The 12,332-nt window shown below is 35.4% G+C and overlaps 1 protein-coding gene across 1 annotated transcript in view; it reads right to left on the bottom strand.

Annotated features, from left to right (window-relative positions):
* The window catches only part of MDFIC (MyoD family inhibitor domain containing), an 88,561-nt gene that overhangs the window by 67,907 nt on the left and 8,322 nt on the right, over positions 1-12,332 (bottom strand).

The following is a 12,332-nucleotide window of genomic DNA, read 5'->3' as shown; positions in this document are numbered from 1 at the left end:
CTAACATAGCAAGTGATATGATAGAGAAACGTGGAAAGGTTACATCAAGGATGAAAATGAATGAGTCCACAAGCATGCAGGGTGGGGGCAGCCACAAAAGTATCAAAGGAGAAGAGATTGTGATGAGTGGTTAGGATGAAAGTCAGACTGGAGTTGAATGAAGAGTGACTGAGTAGGAAGAAGTATAGAAGACAAAGACAGAGTGCACTCTACAGAAACTTAGGAAAAAGTCAAAGACTGTGTAATGCATCCTCGGAGAAGGGTATTTAGGATAGAGATTCATATGTGGGTTTACAGGTTCTCAGAGGAAAAGACAATATGTAAGAAAATGTAAAGTCTTTGGGGGAACATAAATCAATCAAAAAGCAAACTATAATACAAGGTAAAATTCATGCTATGAGAGGTCCAGAGAATTAAAAAGGTTCAAAGGATGAAAAAAATACTCATCAGGATTCAGAGATCAAGAAAGGTACTATAGAAAACGATGCATGTTAGGTGGTCTTTAAAAGATCAGTAGGATTTCAAAAAGTACAGGTGGGAGAAAGGCTAAAAAACAGCATGAGCAAACTCCAAAAGCAGACACTTGGGCAAAGGTTCCAACTCTCTAGACTGTGAAGTACTTGAAGGGGGACATTGGGAGCTAAGACTATAAAAGTTTGATTACAGACATAGTGTGGGTATTTGAATGCAAAGGTGAGAAATCTGAACCTAATTTAAAAGCAAGAAAAAATAAGTCAAAGTAGCCACTGAAGCTTTATGAAATGCCTAATCAGAGCTGTGCATTAGAAAGATTAGTAAACCAGTGCACATCAGTGGTTCTCAATCCTGGCTGCACCTTAATTCACTTGGAAGTTTTAAAAGAAACAGATTCCTGGATCCCACCACTAAAGATTCTATTTCAACTGGGCGAGAAGAGACTACAATCAGATGATTCCACAACACTTATGTCCTTAGAATTGCTAAAGTATGGATACATCTAAGAAGCAGAACAAAGTAAAAGAAACTAAAAGAGAGACTTAGCAAAGTCCACATAGAAGTTGGTGAGAGTTTAACTGGATAACAAACAGAAAAGGATATAAATGTGAGAAATTAACTAGAGACTTGTACAGATAATCAAGGAAGATGGGGCTGGAGATGACCAATCTCAGTCTAGATTTGATTGGGAAAATTTGGATATAAGGAGAATAATTTATTCTTTTTAAACATATTTATTTAGGCCGGGTGTGGTGGCTCACGCCTGTAATCCTAGCACTCTGTGAGGCTGAGTTGAGTGGATCACTCAAGGTCAGGAGTTTGAAACCTGCCTGAGCAAAGAGCAAGACCCTGTCTCTACTAAAAATAGAAAGAAATTAATTGGCCAACTAAAAATATAGAGAAAAAATTAGCCGGGCATGGTGGTACATGCCGATAGTCCCAGCTATTTGGCTGAGGCAGAAGGCTCGCTTGAGCTCAGGAGTTTGAGTTTGAGGTTGCTGTGAGCTAGGCTTACACCACGGCACTCTAGCCCAGGCAACAGAGTGAGAATCTGTCTTAAAAAAAAAATCATATATATATATATATATATATATAATTGTACACAGTAGATGTGTAGGCATTGTGCTAGGTTATAAGGATACCATGAATCATAAGATGCAACCCAGGCCTTCATGGATGCATTCAGTACTGGACATTTGAATTTGCAAGTCAGAAAAAAAGTTATAACCAGAAACAGCCATCTTTCTAAACTTAATTGCTGAAGTCATGCAAATTAATGAGCTCACCAAAACAGTGAATATATTAAGAGTACTGAGAAGTGTCTGTACAATTAGGAAGGAGTTAGAGAAGTAAGAGAATCTGGATGATGTCAAGCCATGGAAGCAAAGAAAGGAAAGAGATTCAAACAGAAGTTGTTAGTCAACTGTGTTAACATTTCCAGTGGAAGGAAAAAATTTCTGCACATGCAAAAACTTCTCATGCCCCAGGGAGATTTCACAACAATTGAAAAGTTCTGCCATGAAACACATTTCAACACATGAAAATAGATGGACACCCACTTAGGACTAAGTCTAGAGGCTAAGATCTCTGAAAAAAATAGGGCATAAATTCAAAGTATTTTTAGAAAGCAAAGCCATATTCAAATAGCAGTAAAACATAAATTAAAAGCACGCTAAACCAATATGTTCTAGATTTATGTAACATTTACTCAGCATTATCCTGGAGAAAATGTAATCTTCATGAGATGTGTTAGTTTCAATTAAAACCTTTACTTTTTTAAACAACTCCAGAAATCTTTCCACTGCTGCAGTCAACTCAAGGCCTTTCTGAGATTATCAATAAAAGAGATTTTTATACAAACTCACTAGTACACATGAACCGGCTCATCAACAGAATTCTACATACTTGCTGCTACTGTTTTGTAGCTAACTGCCGCCAGGTGTCATGCTAGTAGGCTTGATTCAATTAGCAACTTTAATTGAAGCTGAATGAAATTAATTATATAATTTTGAACTGTTCAAGTTTAATTCCATTAAAATTAATTCATGAAACAAGGCATTATGAAGTATTGCTGACTAAAAGAAAATAGGTTTGAATAAAGTCTCCAGATACACTTGACTCATATTTGAATCATGTCCAATATCCAAGTGCTAAACACAGACCCTTTCAACTTTCCATTGTATACATAAAAATGACATGTGGTCCATATACATGTAGACATACAATCATGTGACTCACTCTAGGGGGAAAATAAAGTTCTTCCTGATCTACATTTTTATTAATGGACAGTTTATCACACTTTTTAAATAAAAGTTTCCTTATCTGTAAAATTCTAGAATAAAGTTGATTCCCAGTGTCTTTCTCAGGTCAAAAAAATATATATTATCCTGTATCATTATATTTAAGAAATGATAAATAGTATGCAATTACAATAAAATCACAATCATCAGTGTATCCAACTTTTGAAAACTAAATGTCTTGGCTCAAAAGTTGGTCTCAGGCTTTTGCTATGATACACAGCACCCAGCCCAAAGCAAGGCTCAGAAATGGGTCAAAATAAAAAATTAAAATTGACTTTTGTCAGTTCTCCACTAGTAAAACAAAACTTCTGTGACCACTTGGCTGTTCTATGACTTTCTACTCTATGCATATTATTTTATTAATATGTCCTTAATATGTACACATTTTAATGGAATACCTATATGACAACCTCATAAATAGTGATCAGTTACATATAACACAACACTGAAGAAATGCACTGAAAAGAAAGCAAGATTTAATTGATAGACATCCCAACACAGCCACCATGCCATCCAAACACAGAACCAACCTTACTACAACTTTCAACTGGTTGGGTCAGCCACTAGTCATCAAAATGACAAAAATGGCAGTTTCTAATAATAGATTTCTGTTATTGATGTAAGTTTTCTGTGTCACTTCTGAATGGGGAAGCAGAAGACAGTTCTGGTTTAATTAATTCCATTCTGGATGTATGGAAGTTCACAGTTGCAATTCAACTACTAAGTAGGCCTGTAAAACAGGCAATCAGGTGATTTCACTGATGTATGAAATCAGACTATGCCTTTCAACAAGGTTTCTATTTACACATCCAACAGGCACTCCTCCCCAACATAGCAATTTTATCTTAAAAGGGGCCCTTCATCATCTCGATAATGCTGTCCTTCAAAGCCAATGGTCCTCCACTTTGGCTCTGAGTCAGAATCACTGTAGACCTCTTTAAATATAAACCTCAGAGGTCTCAATTCAGGCGTGTAGGGCGGGGTGGTGATGTCATCATGATACATGGCCAGGTTTGAGGGCGCTGTTCTAAGTAAGCTTTTGTCCTGTACTGCAGAACTACTTAGAAAAAATTAGAAGAGCATATAAAATATTAAGATACACATCTTGCCACTCATTGCCTTGTCACAGTATTCCAAGGAATTATAAAATAAACTTTTATCTAAATATCTAATTAACATAGAAGTATTTAGTTCTGTCTCCATGTTAGGACAACTATGAGAATACAAAATCTGAATTATATATAATACTAATCAATTCTACTAATAGATGGGATGAAAGAAATATGTCTTAGATATTAAAATAAAAATTGAAGAGACTTTAAAAATATTACTAGACCAAAGGATACTCCCACACCAATGGCAATTTCTTCCAAAAGGCTAACTCCCAAGCATTCCAGTGTGCCTCCTCTGGACACAGAAATGTGGAAGAATCTTTGGATGAGGAAAAAAGGCTAGGTCCCTGACATCGAATCCTTCTCTCTGGGGAGACTAAACACACACACATGAATCAATCAAGCAACTACAAAACAGAAGGTAATGAAAACTGCTCTGGGTCACAGTTCTGGCTCAAAAGCTGACCAGCTGTGTTCCCGGAACCAGCCTCATCCTCTTCATCCTCTTCATTGGGAAATTAGAGCATTGAGCTGGATGACTGCAGAGGCCTTTCCGGCTCTACAATTGTGTAAATCTGAATCTGCACAAAGGTTAAACAATAGAGCCAAAATCTCATATACAGGCTGAAGGGTATTTAGAATGGAGTAGAGAAAATCATAGAAAAGACTGGAATTTTTCTAAGGCATTGGAGTTGAGTTCATTTGAGTAGGGAATTGGATTTGACTTAATTCTCAAAGACAGTGACAAGCATGAATTAACCAAAAGAATAAGTCAAAGGAAAAAAATAAGGGTTCCAAATGATCAATTTAAATACAATATGTCCTACTCAGAAATGACTATTTATCTTACAGGATCAATACTTTTTATTTTTTTCCTGTTTCTAAAGAAAGGCATAAATGATGGAAGCAATCCTCTGCAATCTTAATTATTTCTGTTGAAGGAGAATAGGAAATACTCAGGTAAACAGAATCTCCTCTTAATTTAAAATTCTATAATATTTTACCTAGTTGGCATTATCCAAATTTAAAACTTTGATAGTTTTAGTTATCTCAGACAGTTGAGGAATAAAATAATAGAATGGTGATTAGCAAGAGAGAAAAATCTAAGAGCATTAAAAATAAATTATAAAGCAATTTATGTAAAATATTATATACACCATATAACAGCCACTTACCTGGCATGTGGCTGTTAAATAAGTTTTAAAAAAAGAAAAAAAAATGAAAATGCTTTCTTTTGTTGAAAGAATTAATGAATTTTTGCAATTACAGTATTAGCAGTTTTCAAAAGACTTTAATATATAATATTTACTTGATTCTTAAACCATCAACGATGTAATAAAGGGGAAAAAAGCACATTAGCTCAGTTTTACTGATGAGAAAACAGTAAATCTAAGAGGTAGATATTCAGTTGGAAACAGAATGATAAAATACAGAGATGGAAAAGATCTCGCAGCTCAACTAACTTCATATCCAAAATAGCGTATAAAGTTCTATTGCAATATTCAGCCACTCAAAATTTCAAGGAAAGGTGCCTCATAAGGGAACACACTTTATTCTTGGTCAGTTTGGTGCATTAGTAAGTTATTCTTTATTTTGAACATAAATCTGCTGTCAGGTCATCTATACTAGTTCTAGTTCTGCTCTTGGTAGGTAGAAATAAGTAAGCGTAACCTTTTCCATAAGACAACTGTTCAAGCTACTGAAGAGGGATATTTTTTCATCAGTTTGTGATCAAGCAATAGCATTAGCTCAATACCTGAATGCTTTCCACAAATAATACGAACAGAAGAACCTAAGAATATTGCTTCAGGATGAAATGAGCTTGTCAAAATTACTACAGATATACATTTAATTGAACTTTAAAACATATGAAGTTCTGTGCATGCCACAGTTTTCAAAGAAAAATAGGAATAATATTGCCATCTAAATGCCCAGATAGTTGAAACCTTCCTGATGAATACAAAGATTCTCATTAGCATCTCTGGGACAGAAATACTAATCCCTAAACTGTACCCTGCACTAGAGAAGTGGTTAAGGGCACAGGATCTGCAAGCAGGGTATTATCACTTGAGGCCAGAAGACTGCTTCTCTACGAAAAATAAAAAAAAAAACCTAACCAGGCATAGTGGTGTGTTTCTGCAGTCCCAGCTACTCTGGAGGCTGAGGACAAAGCAAGATCCTGTCTCTTAATTAATTAATTAATTAATTAAATGAATGAAATCAGGGTGCCTAAGTCCACCACTAATGATGTGGATCCTGGGCAAGTTAATCTTTGTCAGATTCTTCATCTTTAAAATGGGAATAACAACAGTACCTTCCTACCTGATAAGGTGGATATGGAAATAAATGGAGTCATGCGAGGAAAGCACAGTGTCTGATATAAAATAAGGGCTCATTCACACTGGCTATTATTATTATATTAAGTGTGATTACAATAAGCACCTTTTAAAAACCTGCTATAAATGTATCACAGGGAGGCTCTTAAGAGCAGTACTCATTCAGTAAATCCTATATGAAAAACCACACAGTAAATCTGTTTCCAGACTGAATAAAAGGAAAAGTATTCCTTCCTCTGAGAAGCTAGATGTTATTTTTTTCCCTATGGACAATAAAAATCAGACTAAAAAAAGTTTTCTTTTTATCTCAAATTTACAGACAAAATTGAATAACTAGGTTTGACCCTATAGTCTATACCTATACATTCTGATTTTCCCTCAGGCTTGGAGTTCCTAGGTTACCTACATCTTCCATTATTCTGTTTTAATCTTTTTTGTAAAATATATTCTTATAAGCCACCTCAAATATTCTGCTGAACTAGGCAGAGGTGTGTATAAATTCACAAACCAATCATCAAATATTTTCTAACTGTTATCCATATTTCATTTGTGCTTACTTCATAAAAGACTAATATAAATAATGGTACTTGGCAGAAATCTTTACAAAACCTCATAAAACTTAATCGGTGTAAAATATATTTATATCCTTATAGAAAAGAATATAAGTAGCTCTCTTTTTGCTAAAATTGTGGATTTTTGCACATTAGCTCTCATACTCTTCAATTAAATATTTGATGATAATCTACAACAAATCATTTATAATCTGCATAATATATATCAATATTCACACATTCTTTATCTATAAACAAAATCACTTTAAATAATTTCTGTTTTATCCAAAAACCAGCATTATGATCAATGATCTATGTGTATTCCAGTTTATGAAATTTCAAGTAATCTAAGACTAAAATCTCTCCGAAAAGTAAAAAATCTGGGTCTGTATTTTCCCAGTGGCTCAGAACAATGTGGAAATTCTACAAATGCTTCCCAAATGTAACCTTTAAAAAACCAAAGATAAGGCAGCTTTCAGGAAGACCGGAGGCTCTGGAATTTTACTTCTTCACTGATCAAAAAAAAAAAACCTCAAGCCTAATGACCTTTAAGGAACATTGCAAAACCAACCTGCTTTGCCTAACATTCTAAAATAGATTAAAATCACATTGTTCAAAAAATGTTGAGATAACCAAAGCATTTTAACAGATGAACATATGCATAAAGCTTCATAATTGTGCAAACACAAGAAAGTTATTATATAAGCACAAATATATTATAAATGTTTGTTGAATGAATTGAATGCTTAAATCAACTTAATTGTTATTATCAGCATTTTAAAAAAATAATAAGACTTCTGAGCAAGAACTGAAATGCATTCCTTTAAAGGGCTTCATATGTATTTAGAAGCTTATGATATGTTCAAAAGAGAGGAAAAAAGCGACATTGACAATCACTTTTACAGATTTAGGTTGGGTAGAAAAGAGTGACATATACACAAAGTGGAAAACAACTACAAAATTATATGAATATACAATTGAGCATGAATATGCAAAGGAATGGGTACAAAATGTAGCCATAGTTAATTTAAAATACATCTCAATAAATCAGGGCTCTAAACATATGAGGTGAGGAGAAATCTGCACTTTCCATTTTAACAAAAGGTAAGAAGTTAGATAACAGCAATACAATATGGGGGACCAGAGCATATTGACTCAGTCATCTTAATGCCCTGCACCTTTTACATCTAAACCTATAGTACTTACCCTAAGAATACATTTTCAGGATGACTGGCACTGAGGCACAGTAAACTCCTACCTCCTCAAATATAGTTTAATTATGTTTATTTAACCAAAAAGTATACTCATGACTCATGCTAAAGCCAAACATTTATAGGCTCAAGGAATTTGGAGTTAGACAGGCTCTTGGAGGTTCCTCTAATAACCTGATAAAATCAATTCAGATGAAGACAATAAACATCCAACATTCCCAATAGGCCAAGGACCGAAGCAATGAATACTTGCAAAGATTGAGAAACAGCCTCAAAAAATCGCTTACTCTAGTTTGGGGCTGTTTCAAGTATTCAGACCATGCTCATATTTGGCTAATATCTACTTTTCTAAAATTTTCGTTGATTCATTATACTTTGCTCTTTGCAAAATCAACATAAACAAAATCAAACAAGTCTAATCCTCTCTGCACATGACAGTGTCATATTAGAAAATATCTCATTTTCTTCTATCTTACCTTCTTTGTACTAAATACCCTCAGTTCGTTCAATGGGTTTTCAAAGGCTTCACATTCTACTCACTATCATAAGCGTAGTAGTCTTCTTAATCTTGTCTAGAAAGCTAATATGAGAGAGTCTGACTGATTACTGAAATTCAGAGATGGCATATCTATAGCAGTTCTCTTAATTAGCAGACTGTCAACTCTACTATAAAAAGGAATTGAGGACTCTACCATCTTCCCCTTTTTAAAAATGATAATACACACCCATCTTTAGTCTGAATTTCAGTGTGATCCCTCATGTAAGTGCCACAGTCTTAAAAACTTTCTGTTAACTCTCACTTTAAGAGTTAATGTGTCAAGAGCACTTTTTTCTCAAGCTCTCTGGTTAAGCAATGAACCCTTTATTTGGCACTATTACAAGAATGAAGGCCAATGGATAACAAAAGTAAACCAAAGAAGGCTTTTTTAATCTGTAAAGGCATTTCCGTGTTATAATTTCAGTCTGATCTTGAAGTAAATAAAGAGAGAATGCAGAAGAGCATTTCAAATAGTGGTGAAGGCACACAAAAAATAATAGTGAATGAATTAGAAGTATATTGAAATTGATTTCTTGGACTTCAGAGTGACAGACATGGATGTGAAGTCAGAAGATGTGTCCTCTCTCTTAATTGTCACAAAGGCCCAAACAGGAGCCCCTCATACACTTCACTTACCCAGCTCTCACCTTCTGGACACTCCTCCTCCCTTGCTCTAGGACACTACATACTTTGGATTCTCCTTTAAACCCACAACCTTTATTCTTCTGGCTCTACCATCTTTGTGATCTCATCAGCTTCCACAGTTTTAGTCATTTCCAGGAGGACAACTTGTAGATCCATTATCTTAACCATGATCATTGTCCTGAGACATAGATTTGAAATTTCAACTCTACATGGATATAACTCTACATGGATATAAACTCAACATTTCCCAAAATTCATCACTACTTTTCTTCTCCCACTGTGATCTATATCTTGGTCAACAGTAGACACAGAATCACCCTCAAGTCTTTATTTTCCCTTTATTTCCTGTATCCCTACATAATGAATTATCCTGCAAGTTACAATTCCCCAATTTCTCTCAAATCTATACTTTCTTCTCCATGTCCACTACCAGTGCCTCAACCTCTTTCCCCTCCAACCAGAAATACTTTCCTAACACAAAGATTCAATATGTTACTACTTAGCTGAAGTAAGAATTACACACATTTGCATATTGATGAAAACTGACATAGTTACTTTAACACTGTACATATTTTCAAGGTTGTAAACTCCTATACCATCCTCATGCTTGATAATTTCACCTTGTAATTCAATGAGAAATAAATAGTATAACCCCTCACAGAGAATATTACTAAAGATCCTGTGTGTTGCTTAGGTGGTGAAAGGTTAGTAAGAATAGAATAGGTCTATGTTCATAGTACAAAAGTACAGAAAGGAAGTTGGGGCCTTTGCACTCTGCCACGTAGCTTAGAGTGCCTGCTCAGCCACAAGGTGCTTTCCCGTTAGTGCTCAATTCTGTATAATTCACACACACACACACACACAACTACAAACTGCATTCTTCAGCTGGGGTCACTAGCAGTCTAATCCAGACAAAACTGACTCCTTCATGCCATCCTAAGATTCTTTCTCAACCCTTAAATTTATATGCTCTAGAATTACACAAGTAAGTTGGCAGCATGACTCTTACTGTAATCTTGAATTGATATTTAAATAAGAGACTGCAATTTAATTTGGTACACAGTCATATCCCATCCTCATCTAGTTTACAAATTCCTTGTGGAAAAAAATATATATTCTTAATCACAGAACCTTCCTTGTAGGCACACAAAAAATATCTGTGAACAGTGTTTTCCCCTTCAAAATCTCTCAATAGTAAAATATTTGTGCTAGTGTAAAAACTGATTTCAGATTTCATTTCTGGAACTACTAAAAAATAGAACATAGAGGCACATGTATATGAATCATCTTACTTCAGATCATGTGGGTGTGAATCTGAAAACAGAAGTGGACTGCAAGTAGAAACCACAAACGAAATTAAATTCATGCTAAAATAATTCTTTTCATAGTTCCTACTTAGTGAACCCTGACTGATTAGAAAGTAGAAACTATAAAACATAATTCGATTTCAAAAACTGAAGGTTAAAAAGCTTTCCTCCTTCAGGACATGTATGCTAATGTAAAAAGATGATATAAAAGTTTAAGTAACTCCAGTAAAATGTACTGGCAAGCCACAGCAAGGTGGGCGAGGAATGAAGGGAAGGAGAGAGGGAGACAGGAAGGGAAGAAGAGAGAGAAAAAGTACACAAGCATCCAAAATACTGCTACATATACATTGCACTGATTAAGATAGAAGCATCCATCTTTGATCCACTCTAATGAATCACTGAAGTTAAACCATCCAAAATCTAGACTCAGGCCAGTCCAGAATCAGTCTTCTCATAACAAAAACTGAATAAAGACTATTACAAATCAAGAAATCACTTGATTTATCCTCTGTCTTTAACACTTACATTATCTCAGAAAGACAATTTGGCTGAATTTCTCCTCTCTTTTGTTTGTTGTTCTAAATAATTTTCTATTTGCAAATGGCGCAACTTTAGATTGTATCAATTTATGTTTCCTTATTTTTTCCCAAATCTTCTATTACTATGAAAATGTAATAATGTAAAAAAAAAAAAATGTAAAATAATTGCATGCTGTTATTGGGCCCTCTTTCCATGAAATCACCTCAACAAGATCCAGGAAATAAGGTTCAAAGAAACAGGAAAAGCTTTTACACACCCAAAAATTCCACAGCTTCCCTCATAATCCACGTAAAGGTTACCCAATCATATATATTAAATCTTTGTATGTGAACTGACCAAACAAAGCAACAGCCACAAGCTTTGCTCGCCAGAAGTGTCAGCCTGCCAATTGCATTTTTGGTCTCTGGCTCCACTTCCCAGCCTGGAACACGAGATCATATAATACAAACACACTCTTCTGATACGCGTGATACAGATCCCTTGTCTTCCCATTGCTTCAATCCTGCCAACCTCCAGCCCTGTGCTAATTCCAAAATCCATTATATCTGCTTCTCTTCTCAAGCTCCCACATGCTCATCACTGGGAAAGTCACTCAACCATGCCGATCTTGTTCACTAGAATTCATGGCATTCATTCCTAGTCAAGCCCTCAGTGCTACTGAGCAGCCTTTTGTTTGCCCCAGATTCACTCCCTCTTGAATTTTTCCCTCTTCCAAATCTTTTCCACAAATCTCAAATTTCTTGACTCATTCTAACCTCCCTTGCTCTAAGCAAGTGTTACCATCTCTTTAGTGAGAAGATTCAGGCCTTTGATATTCTTTATCATATCAAATTTTCTCTAGATTATCACCCATCCTTTTCTCCCATCCCTATCTCAAAATGGAATGTTCTCAACTGTCCTAAGACTCGCCTCTTTATCCCATTCTTTCCCAGAATTTTTCTATTGCAATTATTAATACAAACACCCACTGCACCATCAACACCCACCCATTGCATCCCCTTTCATCTTCAATCTTTCTTTTCCCAGGCTTTCTTCTCATTAGTGCTTGATGAGCAGAAGCCCTCCATGCACCTGGTTTCTCCTTCAATAACCCACAACTCTTTCCATCTTCTGCATGCACCAAACATCTCATGCTTCTGTGACCAGCATTATGAACTTCTGTATTCTTTTCCTACTCCTTTTAGAAGTGTAGCCATTCTCCAAAATGTATTCCTCAGTCCACTCCCTCACTCATGTGCTTATCCATCAGCTCCAGGGTGGTGACTTCTTAGTCTGTGAGCCTGACCCTTCCTCACCACGCTCCTAGCTACAAATTTGC

The sequence above is a fragment of the Microcebus murinus genome, chromosome 9 (assembly GCF_040939455.1).
Source record: "Microcebus murinus isolate Inina chromosome 9, M.murinus_Inina_mat1.0, whole genome shotgun sequence".
In the NCBI taxonomy this organism is placed as follows: Eukaryota; Metazoa; Chordata; class Mammalia; order Primates; family Cheirogaleidae; genus Microcebus; species Microcebus murinus.
This window is presented reverse-complemented; position numbering and strand designations above follow the sequence as displayed.